We start from the raw sequence: 15,714 nt of genomic DNA on the forward strand, positions 1-15,714 counted from the left end.
TTTTTAGAAAAAGGCACCTGGCAGCAGGGAGGAGTATGGCATGAAAGAGGACAAGACAGAAAGGTTAGTTAGGAAGCTCCTATAGCCCCATCATGTCCAAAACAGTCTCCATGTCTGAAACAGGGTATAGTCCTACAGTCCCTGGCTGACCACCTGCTCACTGAAGACATATTCACCTGAGTATCATCCACAGCATCTAGTACCATGCCATCACATGGTAGGCATTCAAATGGTCATCGACACATAAACTACTACTCCTATAAGATTCATCAGTGTATGTATCAAAGAAACTAAGGCCCAGAGAACTTAAAATGATTTGCCCAAGCTCACAGAATGGGGGAGTGGAAAAAAGCAAAGAACAAAGGCTTTGGAGACAAAATGGTCTGTGCTTAAATCCAAGGTTGCTGGGAGGCTCTAGACAAGTCACCCAATCTTTCTCAGTCTGTTTTCTCATCTGCAAAACAAAAATACCTATTTTTTGTAGTTGCCATGAGGATTAAGACATATTTGCCCCCTAGATACAACCAGCAATTTATAGACAATTCAGAACATGGAAAACTCTACAAGGAAAACAATCCAGTTACTTCAACAAATAAAGGTAACACAAAAACCACACAGGGGTGAACTACAAATTAAAAGAGACTTAGGGGGCGCCTGGGTGGTCAGTCAGTTGAAGGATAAGACTCTTGATTTCAGGTCGGGTCATGATCTCATGGTTGATGGGATGAGACCTCACATCAGGCTCTGGGCTGACAGTGCGGAGCCTGCTTGGGATTCTCTCTCCTTCCCTCTCTCTCTCTGCCCCTCCCCTGCTTGCTCATGCATGCTCTCTCTCAAAATAAAGAAATAAACTTAAAAAAAGAGAGAGAGAGACTTAAAAGATGGAACCAATTAAAATGTGGATCTTATACAAATCCTAAGTCAAACAAACTGTAAAAATAAGATTTTGACATTTATGAGATAACTGGAAATTTGAACACAATCTGAATTTTGATGGTATTAAGGAGTTGTTAAATTTTACAAGGTATGAAAATGGCACTGTAGTTGTGTTTTGTATTTTGTTTTGTTTAAGTAAACTCTTCCCCCAGTGTGGGGCTGGAACTCACAATCCTGAGATCAAGAGTTGCATGCCGTACCAACTGAGCCAATCAGGCACCACTGCAGTTTTTTTAATTTTTTTTTAACATTTATTTTTTGAGAGACAGAGAGAGAGAGCACAAGCAGGGGAGGGGCAGAGAGAGGGGGAGACACAGAATCTGAAGCAGGCTCCAGGCTCTGAGCTGTCAGCACAGAGCCCGATGCAGGGCTTGAACTCATGAAACACAAGATCAGGACCTGAGCCGAAGTCGGACACTTAACCAAGTGAACCACCCAGGTGCCCCTGAAGTTTTATTTTTTAAATCATCCTTTAGAAATATGTTGTGAAATATTTAAGGACAAAATATGATAGCTGAGATTTTCTTCAAAGCATACTATGAGAAGTAGGTAGGGGTGGGTTATGTGAAATATGACTGACCATGAATTGAAGCTGAGTGATAGGTACAGTAATGAATCAGGCTTCATTAATCTATTCTATTTTGGGTATGTTTAAAGTTTTTCATATTGGGGCGCCTGGGTGGCGCAGTCGGTTAAGCGTCCGACTTCAGCCAGGTCACGATCTCGCGGCCCGTGAGTTCGAGCCCCGCGTCAGGCTCTGGGCTGATGGCTCAGAGCCTGGAGCCTGTTTCCGATTCTGTGTCTCCCTCTCTCTCTGCCCCTCCCCCGTTCATGCTCTGTCTCTCTCTCTCCCAAAAATAAATAAATGTTGAAAAAAATAAAAATAAAAAAAAATAAAGTTTTTCATATTAAAAATAAATAACTGGTTAGGTTTAACTCCTGGCAACTTCATTTACTGGCAGTGTGACAATATATTTCTTAACCTCCTGGCATCTCAGTTTCCTATCTATATGATAAGGATCAACAGAACCTACTTCTTAAGGTTGAGGTAAGAATAAATGATTTTTATATATAGACAGACTTACGCATGATATACAAGATTTATATAACATATGTAAATGATACATAAATTTACTTATATAGGTCTTGTACTATAGGATTTATAAAGATTTCTATACATACACAAAGAGCTTATTAGCACACAGTAATTTTAAATAAACATCAGCCCTATTAGTTTGAACCAAGGTACCAAGCATGGTATCTCAACACAGTGGGCACCCGATACAGGGCAGCAACTATTAATAACAAACACAGAGTTAGGTTTAGAACCGAGATCAGATTTTTAATCAAGTACTCAACTAGTCTACTTGACAGAAGGCCTAAATACCCTCTAGTATATGTCCTCAGTGGCATCAGTGTCAGTCTCTCCTGACAAATACCCCAGACCTGAAACAGGATCAGGACCTAACTAATGTTTAACATGGAAGTACTGCTCTCTGGGAGCAGGCAGGGCCACCTCATTTCCCCCAACCAGGTAATTTAAGGTACATTTTCTAATATTTGCTGACAGAACAAAGAGGAAAGGCTCTAAGAAATGATCAATGTTCACACCAGCCTTCAAAGTGATTTGGTAAAACTACAGAAAATAAACACCCAGCTAGGGTCCACCCAGCAGGATGAAAGCTGATAAAGAAATGGCAATTTTTCCCTGAGCAAATATACAAGTAATAGATGAGCTTTGAGAGACTAAGCTCTTTAGGTTTTGGTATTCCCTCTTGCCACCTCCCCCTTCTTTTAAAAGACAAACTCTCTTTTGATATATTTCAAGTATTACTGCTGGATTAATTTATTTCCTGAAATGATGTAATTTCAGGCAAAGAGGTCATTCTCATTCTATCCAGTTTAAATACAATTGGCTTGGGAACAGTAGACATTTTCCACCTGCTCCAGAGGGCTATGAGAAGGCATCACCATCCACCCCTTGAAGTATGGACACATCCTCCCCTCTTCAGCTCATTAGCAAGAATAGGGATGCCATTCAATTTAGTCATTCATGTGTTTCTGTTCAACAGAATGTCCTCTCTCCATCTCCATAGCCTAAAATCTCCTGTGACCGTACTTTCTGGGAAAATGGGGTAGGGAAAGGGAGTGGGGCACAGCAATTGAGAAGAGATTTCAGGGTATCAAGGAGATAGAGTCCTGACACAGAAATACTGGTGTTTCATAATTTATTAAGCACAACCAGACAGAACATGAGAAACTGAAGTGGTCCCAGATAATATATGGTCACTATCTTTATCCTACAAAGCCCAGTGAAATGCTCACTCCACCATAAATGCTCCCTGGGCACCACACACCACAAATCCCAATCTTACTTTTTCATGGCATTGCTACCTGAGAGTTCATATTACGTTCATTAAACTCAGTTCTGTAACTATCAACCAACAGGACTTAAAATGAAAAAGACAATGCTAAGTGTTGACCCGAATGCGAAGCAACAGGAATCTCTCCTATACCACTAACAAGAGTGTAATCTGGTATGCCTTCGAAAACTGGTAACTAATGCTGAATATACACCTACCCTGTGACTTGAGGCTGGAAAACACTAACCTGCTCCCCTTAAGTTTTTCCTAGTCTTTTGCCTCATCAATGCCCCTGTCTAAATGCTTCCATCATTCTTTCTCCAGTCCTAGAGGCTGATTCAGACCGCTCTTTCTGATCACTCCAGCCCAAAGAGATCTCTCCTTCTATGGAAAACACTGCCATTTACCCATTAACTCTGACAAACAGCTCATGTGTTCTTCATGTATAATACATTTATATATAAAGTTCATATATAAATTCACATATAAATTGCATCATCTGGTTTTATAATGTATCATTTGTATTTTTAGTAAAATTAACTTGTTCCTCACAATAATATTGTGAAGAAGTTAAGATATGGAATATTAACCCCATTTTATAGATGACAAAATGGAGGTCCAAGAGGAAAAATGACTTATTTCAGTTTACCTGGCCAAATTAGTGCCAAAGAACAGAGTAGACCTTAGTCATCCAAACAAAGCTATCTACACCAAACTGCCTTATTGTCAGATACACATCTTCTCTCCCCAAAGAGACCATAGGTTCCCTGAAGTCAAGAATATGCTATACATGTTTACATCCCTCACAGCACCAAGAAGGCATTCAATGGGCTCCATACAGTTTGGATGACTGATTTCAATATTATCTCCAACCTTCAAGGACAGGCACAGGCATATTTTCTCTTCTTCTAAACCTCACAGGCAATGCTAAATTGTTGGAACACAACACAACATCCAAAAAACCTTTCTTTTTTGAGTGTAGAAACCAGAAAAGAGGAAGAGCCCTTCAAGATCAGGGTAAGCTCAACGTTCCCTCCATTTCCTTAGGGCTCCATGCTGCAAAGTGTTCAAAGAAGACTGGCAGAGACAGTGGTGGTGGGCTTCAAGAACCACAATTTAATCACAATTAATAAGTCACAAATTGAGCAAATGCCAGAAACCACACTTCATATAATTCACTTTCAAGCAAAATAGAGAGCTATTTCAAAACTGAGTATAATAAAACTTCAAATAATTCAATATGAAACTTCATTTTCTTACTTCCTAAATAAGAAGCTAGACAGTATCAAATCTTTCTGGAAGCCAGCCAGAGAACTGATGTGAGGAGATTAGGAAAAGCACTAGACAGATGTCTGGACACCCAAGCCTGAAGGACAATGTTGTCCCCTACCCTAATGTTCTTGACTTTACACACTGTGTGTGGGGCACCTCACCAATAGATAAAGGGGGGCAAAAATATATGCAAACACTGGAAGTCAGATCTTCAAAAAGGTCTCCTTGCCTAGTGATACATCCATCAATTCTGCTATTTCTAGTCTGAATCCTCAACCCAAATATTTGGGCCAGGGCAGCAGGAGTAAGCAGAAACTAGGATCCACTGTACTTCTCTCAAAACTGAAAGTAATTTGAGGGCAGCAATCAGGTCTTGCTTTGTTTTTATGTTCTCCATAGACAGAACACATAGCAGGTACTCCAAATTCCTGGAAAAGAATGACTGAACTTTGGGATGAAAGGCAGCTGCATAAATATAATGATGCTATCACAGCTAGGTAGCCTACTCAGTATGGTAACTCTACTAAGACCCTAATTTTATCAAGAGCTTATTTTAATTTATGTGAAAACCAATTTAAGGTGAGTCTTTAAGGCCTTAAGAAAAGTTATTCTTGTGTTCAACTGATTCTGATTCAGGCATCACTATTATTACTATACTGACAATACCATTCCTCATTGCCAGCTTACAGCTATCTGGAAGAACAAAGTCCTAAAGGTCCATGTAAGCAGGCAACATTTGACCTCTCAGTATAGCATGATCCTACTTCCAGAAAGGAAACCCAGATCTAGAGAAATAATGAGTTATAGAAATGATTCTTTTAAATCTACTGCTGAGCTTGCTTTCACTAGCACAAAGAATTACAAAGGAAACTAGACAAACAGATCAACAGACACCATGCAAACAGTACCTTTAACTAGGTTTAGTAAAATCCTTAATTGGGGGTGGGAGGGAGGGGAGGGTGGGTGATGGGTATTGAGGAGGGCACCCTTTGGGATGAGCCCTGGGTGTTGTATGGAAACCAATTTGACAATAAATTACAAAAAAAAAATCCTTAATAAAACAAACAGGAGACCGCTAAATACCAGATAAATACCTCTAGAATGAAGAAAACCTGGCCAATAACATTAAACGTATTAACCTGGCCTTCTAAAAGAGAATACTTACTTGGAATAAAGCAATGACTCTTACCTTAACAAACAGAACTATTCAGTCTCTACAGATGGCATTTCAAGGGACAGGTAACCTCAGTAGAGGCATCTACCTCATAAAGCTAAAGCTCTAAGGAAATGCAAATTCCGGGTATAGTGTTTTTCCAGTCCTAGTACTGTTTGAGAATCTTATACTGTTTTTATCTGTCTTTATTCTATGATTTTAAACAGTTTGCCAAACATTTAAATATAATTTTTTATAGTCCTTAGACTCCAAGTTTGTCCATGGGACAACAGCTCCAAGTTTATAATGGAGCTGCTTAGACAATCTGATAAATTCATCTCACAAGCAATCTTTCAGCAATCTGTCCACTCTAAAAAGCAATATCCATCTGTTTATATACTGAAAGGTACCCGTGAACTTGGAATTTAACCCTCCGACATACTCTCAATGCTCTAACAAAACTGTTTCTCCTTCCAGAAATGAATTCTTAAGTCACTTCCATAAAACCAGAAATTCATACTATTAAGAGGTAAAAATATCATTCAAGATTATCTAGTCCAACCCCCTTGTTTTATTTTTTTTTTTAATTTTTTTTTTTAACGTTTTATTTATTTTTGAGACAGAGAGAGACAGAGCATGAACAGGGGAGGGGCAGAGAGAGAGGGAGACACAGAATCGGAAACAGGCTCCAGGCTCTGAGCCATCAGCCCAGAGCCCGACGCGGGGCTCGAACTCACGGACTGCGAGATCGTGACCTGAGCTGAAGTCGGACGCTCAACCGACTGAGCCACCCAGGCGCCCTAACCCCCTTGTTTTAGACAGGAAGACAGATCCCAGAGAATATCAGGTAATTACAAGTTACATGACTTTGGCAAGCATCAAAAAGCCTATTTCCCCCAGTGGAGCAACACTGGGCGTGTCAGAAGAATAGCCAGATGTGCACTTTAGTCAGTGGAGCACTTCAAATACATATGTCGGAGCCTCAGAAACTCTAAGTATTTGGGGTACCTGAGTGGCTCAGTCGGTTGGGCATTCAACTCTTGGTTTTGGCTCAGGTCATGGTCTCGCAGTTCATGGGTTCAAGCCTTGCATCAAGCTCTGTGCTGGCAGCATGGAGCCTGCTTGGGACGCGCGCGCTTTCTCTCTCTCTCTCTCTCTCTCTGTCCCCTCCCCAGTCACATGTGCGCGCTCTCCCTCTCCCTCTCCTTCTCCCTCTAAGATAAATGAATAAACATTAAGAAAGAAAGAAAGATGGCACAAAAACATACACTCAGATTAATGGAACAGAATAGAAAACCCAGAAACGGACCCACAAACATATGGCCAACTAATCTTTGACAAAGCAGGAAAGAATAGTCAATGGAATAAAGACAGTCTCTTCAGCAAGTGGTGCTGGGAAAACTGGACAGCAACATGCAGAAAAATGAACCTGGACCACTTTCTTACACCCTACACAAAAATAAACTCAAGATGGATGAAAGACCTAAATGTAAGACAAAAAGCCATCAAAATCCTTGAGGAGAAAGCAGGCAAAAACCTCTTTGATCTTGGCCGCAGCAACTTCTTACTCAACACGTCTCCGGAGGCAAGGGAAACCAAAGCAAAAATAAACTATTGGGACCTCATCAAAATTAAAAGCTTCTTTCTGCACAGCGAAGGAAACAATCAGCAAAACTAAAAGGTAACCAACAGAATGGGAGAAGATATTGCAAATGACATATCAGAAAAAGGGTCAGTATCCAAAATCTATAAAGAACTTATCGAACTCAACACCCAAAAAACAAATGATCCAGTGAAGAAATGGGCAAAAGACATGAATAGACACTTCTCCAAAGACGACATCCGGGATGGCCAACTGATGCATGAAAACATGCTCAACATCACTCATCATCAGGGAAATACAAATCAAAACCACAATGTAATACCACCTCACACTTGTCAGAATGGCTAATATTAACAACTCAGGCAACAACAGATGTTGGCGAGGATGCAGAGAAAGAGGATCTCTTTTGTACTGCTGGTGGGAATGCAAACTGGGGCAGCCACTCTGGAAAACAGTACGGAGGTTCCTCAAAAAGTTAAAAATAGAACTACCCTACAACCCAGCAATTGCACTATTAGGTATTTATCCAAGGGATACAGGTATGCTGTTTCAAAGGGACACATGCACTCCAATGTTTACAGCAGCACTATCAACAATAACCAAAGTATAGAAAGAGCCCAAATGTCCATCGATGGATGAATGGATAAAGATGTGGTATATACATATATATATATATATATATATATACATATATATACACATATATATGTGTATATATATATATATATATATATATATATATATACATACATACAATGAAGTATTACCCGGCAATCAAAAAGAATGAAATCTTGCCATTTGCAACTACATGGATGGAACTAGAGGGTATTATGCTAAGCGAAATTAGTCAGTCAGAGAAAGACAAATATCATAGGGCTTCACTGATATGAGGACTTTAAGACACAGAACAGATGAACACAAGGGAAGGGAAGCAAAAATAATATAAAAACAGGGAGGGGGACAAAACATAAGAGACTCTTAAATATGGATAACAAACAGAAGGTTACTGGAGGGGTTGTGGGAAGAGGGATGGGCTAAAAGGGCATTAAGGAATCTACTCCTGAAATCATTGTTGTACTATATGCTAATTTGGATGTAAATTAAAAAAATAAAATAAAATTTAAAAAAAATCAAAGAAAGAAAGAAACTATAAGTATTCAACCACAATCTCCCCACCCCTAACCCTGTAGAAAGAGCAGTGGACAGCCTAAATGACCTTCTGGAGATATAGAATAGAACCTAGTGATATATTCCACACTTCCCCCCATCCTCCAATGAGCTATGGCCATTTATCCACATGAAGGTCCTTAAGAAGTGAAAGATAATAAAACTGAAGGAAAAAAAAAGGGAGGGTTATAGAAATGGAAAAGATAACTAATGATACTTGGACAGATGCCTATGTCTAGTTATTCATTTAAGCAGGGTGGGGAAGGTGACCAGAGAAGGACCTCAAAATTAATTTTTGCCCCCAGCTCCCACCCTTTGGGTCTTTACAGAATTTCAGGGAGCTCTGAGATTATTTTATGATGAAATGGCACCAGAAAAGGAAAGGCAAGACCGCAAGCTGAATTAACAGCAGGGACCAGAATGAATAAGCTTTGGGCTCATGATTAGGCTCCCAGTTTATCCCACTGTCCCCTCTCTCTAATCCTGAGAGTCTAAGAGCAGTACCCCATCTCAGGTCTGAAACTTTCCTTATAACACCTAATGGGCAGTTGTAAGTCAGCAGATTAACATTACTGCTGTCATCTTCCCCACTCCAGTTGTACCTTTTATACCTCAAGATAAAATTGAAAAAAAAAAGTTTTTATAGACATTCATATGAAAACCCTCCTATCTTTACTCTTACCAGCCCCCCCCCCCCCCCACTGCCTAAGAAATGGGAGAGAAGAAAGAAAATGCCTCTCTCCAAGAGATATATTATCTAAATCATCATCTAGAATCGTAACAAAAATCGCTCTTGGTCCCTCGGCATCTGGTCCCACCCTGACCAGCCTCACCCTACCCTCTGCCTCCACCACTGTTAGCTAAACTACTGAGACCTGCTGCCTTTCTGGATGCAAGCTCCTGTTTTACTCAACTTTGTTTTCCCAGTGCCTAGCAGGTAGTAAACACAAGTGACTTAGAGAGGGCCACAGTAGCACATGGACAGAGCAGTACCAAAGGACATTGTCTAAAGAAAATGTAAGCTGTTCTTGGCTTAACATAAGCAACCTTCAGGGTTACGGAGGGCCTGGGTGTCTGATATCTTAATATTTCCCCCTTTTCTAAACTAGTGTTGGGGCACCTGCGTGGCTCATCCAACTCTTGATTTTGGCTCAGGTCATGATCCCATGGTTCATAATTCAGGCCCTGCATCTGGCTCTGCACTAAGAGCACTGAGGGTGCTTGGGATTCTCTCTCCCTCTCACTCAAAATAAATACATTTAAAAAAAAATAGAAAAAAAAGAAACTAGCGTTTACATCACCCAGTTTAGTCAGGAATAGTTACCAGATGTGTTGCGAAATATCTCTCCCTCACCCATGCCCCCACTCCCACCCTCCCCATGGAGAACTAGGATCAGTAACTAGAAGGTAAATGAAAGCAGATGTAGGACCCTGCATGAGAAATCCACCCTCTCTCTTGTGTCTGCACCTCAACAATAAGCATCCTCATCTGTACAACTGCACCAAGTAGAAATCTAGAAGTCATCCCTGATTTCTTGCTTACTCTCCACACCAATCATCTTTGTGTCTCATTCACAATTCCTTCCACACACACACACACCCTTCATTGGAAACATCATCATCTCCTACCTGTATGTACCATAACAGCCTCCTCCTAACTGGTCTTTTTTGCCCATGGTACTCTAACCCTCCAATCCAGTCCCCAAACAGGTAGCCAGAGAGCCTTCTAAAATGCCCAGGGGAGCATGGCCCCCCTCATCTCAGTTTAAAGTTCAAACTCCTCAACCTAGGCAACAAGCCCCTTTCATGACTTGGCTTCTGCTCTACCTACTGTACCAGTCTCCTCTCATCTCGGGTCACATCCACCCATCTTTTGTTTTATGATCCATTCAAGAATCTTGAGAAAACTGAGAGATGTATTTAACCCCTCTGGGTCTGTTCCTCACCTATGGAGTGGGAATAATAATATACTTCTCAAGGTGGTTATAGGAAGGAGTAACACATGTTAAATGCTTAAGAGTATAGTACCTGACAGATACAGTAAATGGCCAAAAGTCTTACCTATTACCACCACCATCTCTAAACTTGCAATTCCTTCTGCCTAGTCTTATCTTCTCTCCTCAACTCTCCAAATCTCGTTTCCTCCTGCCTCAGGTCTCTCTGTTTTTCTTGAGATCTGAAGAAGCCTCCAAGGCTGGGTAAGTAACCATTTCTCTATGCTCTCATAGTGTTTATCCTATTCACAATACTTCTCACACGGCCTGTTTCCTTGCCTGTCTTCCCCACGACACTATATAGACCCAAATCCCCAAGGTTAGGACTGTGCATGGCAGATGCTTAATAATTTTCCTGTAAATGAAAAATTTTCCGATAATGAAGTGTCCAATGAAACCGAATCTCAACAGGTAGCCAGAACGGGACTTTAAAGTTCCTCAACTACAAGATCCTACCCAATAAACAATTCAGCACATTCTGACATTATCACACTCAGGGGTTTGGACTTAATACATAGGCAATGCTAAACCATCAGATCTTTAAGGAAAGTGCAACATGCTCAGATCTGTTTGCTGCCCTATTAAACCCATCTCTGGAACACCTCCCACTCCCACCCCCTGTAGATATCAGGACAAAATTCCAACTACCCTTCACAAACACCACATTCTACCACCCCACCATCTCCCAAACACATAGAACGGGAAAAGGTCAAACCAAAGAGAATTCTGAAAGGCTAAATGCATTTAACTCCATCTTAACTACCTGCAAACAAGGAGTATCCATAAACACCCTCTAGGAAACCAAAGCTAATCCCTCTTGTGTGACTATATACAAAGAGGAGGGCAAAGAGAGAGAACATTTCATAAAGGTAATCCATTTAATCATCCTCTGAGTAGTTCTGATCCGAGCTGCTGTCATAGCGCTGCTATTCTTGATCACTGCAGCCTGATATGCCCAAACCCTGTATAGTCACAAAGGCAGGTGCAAACAAGGCAAGTGGAGAGCCCTCTGGGTTCTATTTCAAGGGTAAGAGGTCACTTTGGAAGACACAAAAGAGGCTAGCACAGATCTCCAAAACAGGCTTCAGTGATAGAGGAAAAGGGGGGAAGGAGCTTAACCAAAGGTACAATCAGGCTTCTGTTCCCACTCTGGGGATGCATACCACACCCTACTGCCAATCAGGGCTGATCATTTTGCATTTACAAAGCACCCTGAGGTCAAGGGAGGCACAAAGAGTGCCAACTTTGCCAGTCACAAAAGGACAAAATATGTATAATCCCACTTACATATGGTACTTAGAATAGTCAAATTCAGACACACAAAATAGTATGGTGGTTGCCAGGGGCTGGGGGGAGATGGGAATAGGCAGTTAGTGTTTAATGGATACAGTTTCAGTTGGGGAAGACAAAAATTTCTAGGTAAGGATAGTGGTGATGGCTGCATAACAGTGTGAATGCACTTAATGCCAGAGAACTGTCCATTTTAAACTGGTTAAAATGGTTAATTTTATGTCCCGTGTATTTTTACAAAAAACAAAAAAACACCCACACTGGCTTTAAAGTTATACTGTCTGCAGTTATCAATTACATGATCCTGAGCAAGTCATATAACCTCTCTAAAGCCTATTTCTTCCTCTGTAAATCAGGGATAATACCTAATTCATAAAATTGCTCTGAGGAATAAATGAGATACCCCACAGAAAGTCCTTAGTCCAGTACCTGGTATATGGTAAGTACTTAATGTTAGCTATTATTTCTACTACTGCAATAGACTTTCACGGCCATTTCTCACAGCTCCCACACAAGCCTGTTGAGTTTACAGAAAAGGAAACAGGTTCACAGAGTCACAGTAAGTGCCTCAATTTATTATGCCACATCAAATCCTCTGCCCATGAAAGGTGTCCTGTCCTTACCACTTGTTAATCTGGTGATTATAAGAAAGGCAAGTACCCCAACCTTGCTGTGTCTCCATTCTCAATTACAGCTGTAAAATGGAGATGTAAAGCAAATTCTAAGAACTCCCTCACAGAACTGATTAGAAATGAAATCAGATGATTCCAGAAGAGTACTATAAACCATAAAGTACCACACAATAAAAGTAATGAGAACTGGTACACCTGTGCACAAAACCTGACCTCCTTTCAATGCAAAACCTGAGGCATGGAGAGTGGCTGGAACTAAACAACTTCCTCGTGATTTCAATTTACTCAGGATTCCTGGTCTTAAGGCTTGCCTATGTAATTTACTGCTCTTTTAAAAGGTGGCAAGGGATTGTAGAAATATAACTACTACTGGACTGGGAATTCTAGTTCCGATTTGTCACTAAGGCAGTCTGTGAATTTAGACAACTTACTTCCCCTTTCAGTGTTCAATTAACAGGGAAGAGGGACAAGGCAAACAAAAAAGTTAGACCAGATAGTAAGACCCCTTCCAGCTCCTACATACCACAAGTTCTAAATCCAGAATTTTGGAAAAAGGAGGGCACAACAGACCTCCAGACTCTCAAGAATTAATGCAAACATCAGGAGGCTCTTTCAAAATGTGGCCTACCTGATTTTGACACTTCCCACACCAGGATCAAACACACAGGAAAACTAGAACACTAGTCAAAGTTAATTTTAGTTCGCTTTTATCCCTCTTGGTCTCACCTGAAAATAGGGAAAATAAAACCCTATTTGAAGGCAGAGAGTTGAAGCACTTGACTTGAGCCACTTCCTGCTTCCCCTCCCCCAACCAGGAGCTATAAATCTAAACACTATGGAGAACACTCAAGGTTTGGGGGGAGGAACATACTATAAACAAAATGGATAGCCCTCACTGTTATAATGACTCAAGCCTTCCTTGCGCCAAAATCCCAGAGAATTTCAGTTGTACCTGAGATCTGGAGTCCCCTACCTTCATCAAATTCTAACGGGCAATACTAGCAAGAAATCCACAGTAATTTCCTTTCCCTCCGACCCCTCATATCCCCAGAATGGGATTTCATCCATAGCATAGTGGACACTAGCCTAGAAGTCAGGGAAAACGGAGTTACGTCTCCAACGATGTGACCCAAGGGTAAGTCAAAATCCTCTCTGCACTAAGAGATTACACAAGCTCACACTTAAGAAATAAGTAACAGGTACTAGTACCAAGACTTTACACTTCTATGACTACTATGATTTGCAGCACATTATTTCACCTCCCTGAGCCTTGTTTTTTGCTTTTGGAAAGGGGGATAACCCCAGAAGGCCGTCATGAGCATTAAATGAAATAGGGCTGACAAAGTTCCTAGTCAAGTCCATTAAATGTTACCTGTTGGTATTAAACACTTCTCTCACATATTAGTTTCCTAAATCCACAAACATGCTGCGAGGCGACTTTCTTTCCCAAATTTTACGGAGGGACAAACTAAAGCTCGGCTGCACAGAGGGCTGCGTGAATTGCGGAACACTGCCCCAGCTCGAGGACCGGTTGTTGCTCCTCTCCGAGCCCCAAGGTGTGCAAGGAGCCCAGGAACGGCAGCGGCGGGGGCCGCGGCGGCGCTCAAGCCCGGGGGGGAGCGAGGCAGGGCCAGTTCTGCGCACCTCGGGGAGCCCGCAGACCCAGCCGGATCGGGCAGGAGAGCCGGAAGAAGCCGGGGCCGGAGCCGGGACCGAGCCCGCCCAGGCCTCCCCGGCGCGGCCTCCGCTCCCTTCCCTCCTCCCCTCGCCGGGTGGGGCGGGGCGCGAGCACAAAGACTCCAACTTCCGAGCGGGCGCGGGCCCACCCCGCCAACTCTTGACCCAGGCCCGGCCCGCAAGGGGGAATCGGCCGGGGAACGCCGTGCGGCCGGGGGCAGGCGAGGATGGGCCGGGCTAGCGACCCGGGGCGGCGGGCCCGGGGATGGGGAGGAGGTGCGGGCGGAGGGGGCCGGGAGTTACTCCCGCTCCTGGGACGCCCAGAATGGCCGAAAAAAGAGTTTCTAAAAATAGGCAGGAACTCGAGTGAAGAGGTGGGCGGCCGAAAAGGAAAGAGGAACACTCCCCCGCACCCTTAAGGAGACGCCCGTGGCCCCCACTCACCCGCGCCAAGAGGTCTGGAGGAAGCCGCGCGGCGCGGAAGGAGGCGGTGCCGCCGCACTCGGGGGCGGAAGGGAGGGAGCGAAGGAGGAAGAAGGCGGCTCCGGCCGCGGCGTGAGGAGCTGAGCACACGCGCGGGAGTCGCCCCCGCCGCCGCTACCGCCCCCTCAGCTTCTCCCGGCTCAGCCCGCCCTGCGCCCGCGCCGCTCGCGCGCCCCGCCGCACTGACAGCGGCGCGAGCCCCGCAGCCGCGAGTCCTTCCCTCGGCCGGCACCACTGAAGCGCGCGGGAGTGGGGGTGCCCTGAACGGTTTCCCTAAGCTTGGCCCCACCCGCCGCTCCAGCCCTGGCCCTGGGCCTTCCCTCCACGCTCCTGCCTCTTTCTCCAGGAAAGGACACCGAGACCCAAGCGCTGAGTCCGCAGCCCCACCCTGACACAGCCCGGCTTCCCGGGCGCATGGGCTTTCCCCACCCCCTCAGCCTCGCTTTAGAAAGGTCCAGAGCTTCGGCGGGGAGAAGAGGCAGGCGGAGCCAGGGCGGGACCTGACTGAGGGAGGAGGGACCGAGGAGGGAGGCTGGAGAGGCGGAGCTAAGGACTAGAAGAGAGAGACTCTGCTACACCAATAAGCGAGCCGAAGGCGGGGCAGGGCTGAGAGGGTGGTGAGGCCGGAGAGGAGAGAAGCGCAAGGCAGGTACGGAAGACCGTGGAGGCCGCGCCGAGCCGGGAGCCAGGGCCGTGCTTGAAAGGAGGGGACGTGGGTGGAGCTAAAGGGAGGCCGTGCCCGTAGGAGGAGTCAAAGGTGGAGGGAGACCGAGGCGAGGCTGGGCGAAGTGGCACTCTTAGCAGAGGGGGCCGGAGGCGTGGCTGAAGAGAAACCCAGGAGGGAGGAAAAATTGAAGCGGGACAGAAGGAGGCGTGCCCGGAAGCCGAGCAGGGAGGTGGGGGCTCAAAGGTGGCCACTCCGGGGAAGAGCCGGAAGGAGGCGTGACCCAAAGCAAAAGCGGCTGGCTGGTGCTGAAGATGGGCGGGGTCTGGAGACAGGGCCCAAACAAGTTGGCGGGGGGCCGTACCGAAGGGTGCGGAAGAGATGGCGTAGGGAGGAGCCCTAGGTCCTTTCACTTTCAGCGAACCAGGTGCGTGGACAGGACGAGGATAGTTCCTCTCAGCCTAGGCTAGGACGGGGCGG

The 15,714-nt window shown here is 44.2% G+C and overlaps 1 protein-coding gene across 9 annotated transcripts in view; it reads right to left on the minus strand.

The window, feature by feature from the left end:
* The window catches only part of RALY (RALY heterogeneous nuclear ribonucleoprotein), an 85,695-nt gene extending 70,739 nt beyond the window's left edge, over nucleotides 1-14,956 (minus strand). For 3 of the 9 annotated variants that reach the window (XM_043602552.1, XM_043602555.1, XM_043602560.1), the window contains exon 1: nucleotides 14,532-14,767. The gene's annotated coding sequence lies outside the window, so the exon portion shown is untranslated. Of the gene's footprint in view, nucleotides 1-13,782; nucleotides 13,957-14,531 lie in introns of those variants that run through there. The other 6 variants (XM_043602558.1, XM_043602556.1, XM_043602559.1 and 3 more) reach the window with 6 other exon arrangements.
* Nucleotides 14,957-15,714: the final 758 nt, after the last annotated feature.

The sequence above is a fragment of the Prionailurus bengalensis genome, chromosome A3 (assembly GCF_016509475.1).
Source record: "Prionailurus bengalensis isolate Pbe53 chromosome A3, Fcat_Pben_1.1_paternal_pri, whole genome shotgun sequence".
In the NCBI taxonomy this organism is placed as follows: domain Eukaryota; kingdom Metazoa; phylum Chordata; class Mammalia; order Carnivora; family Felidae; genus Prionailurus; species Prionailurus bengalensis.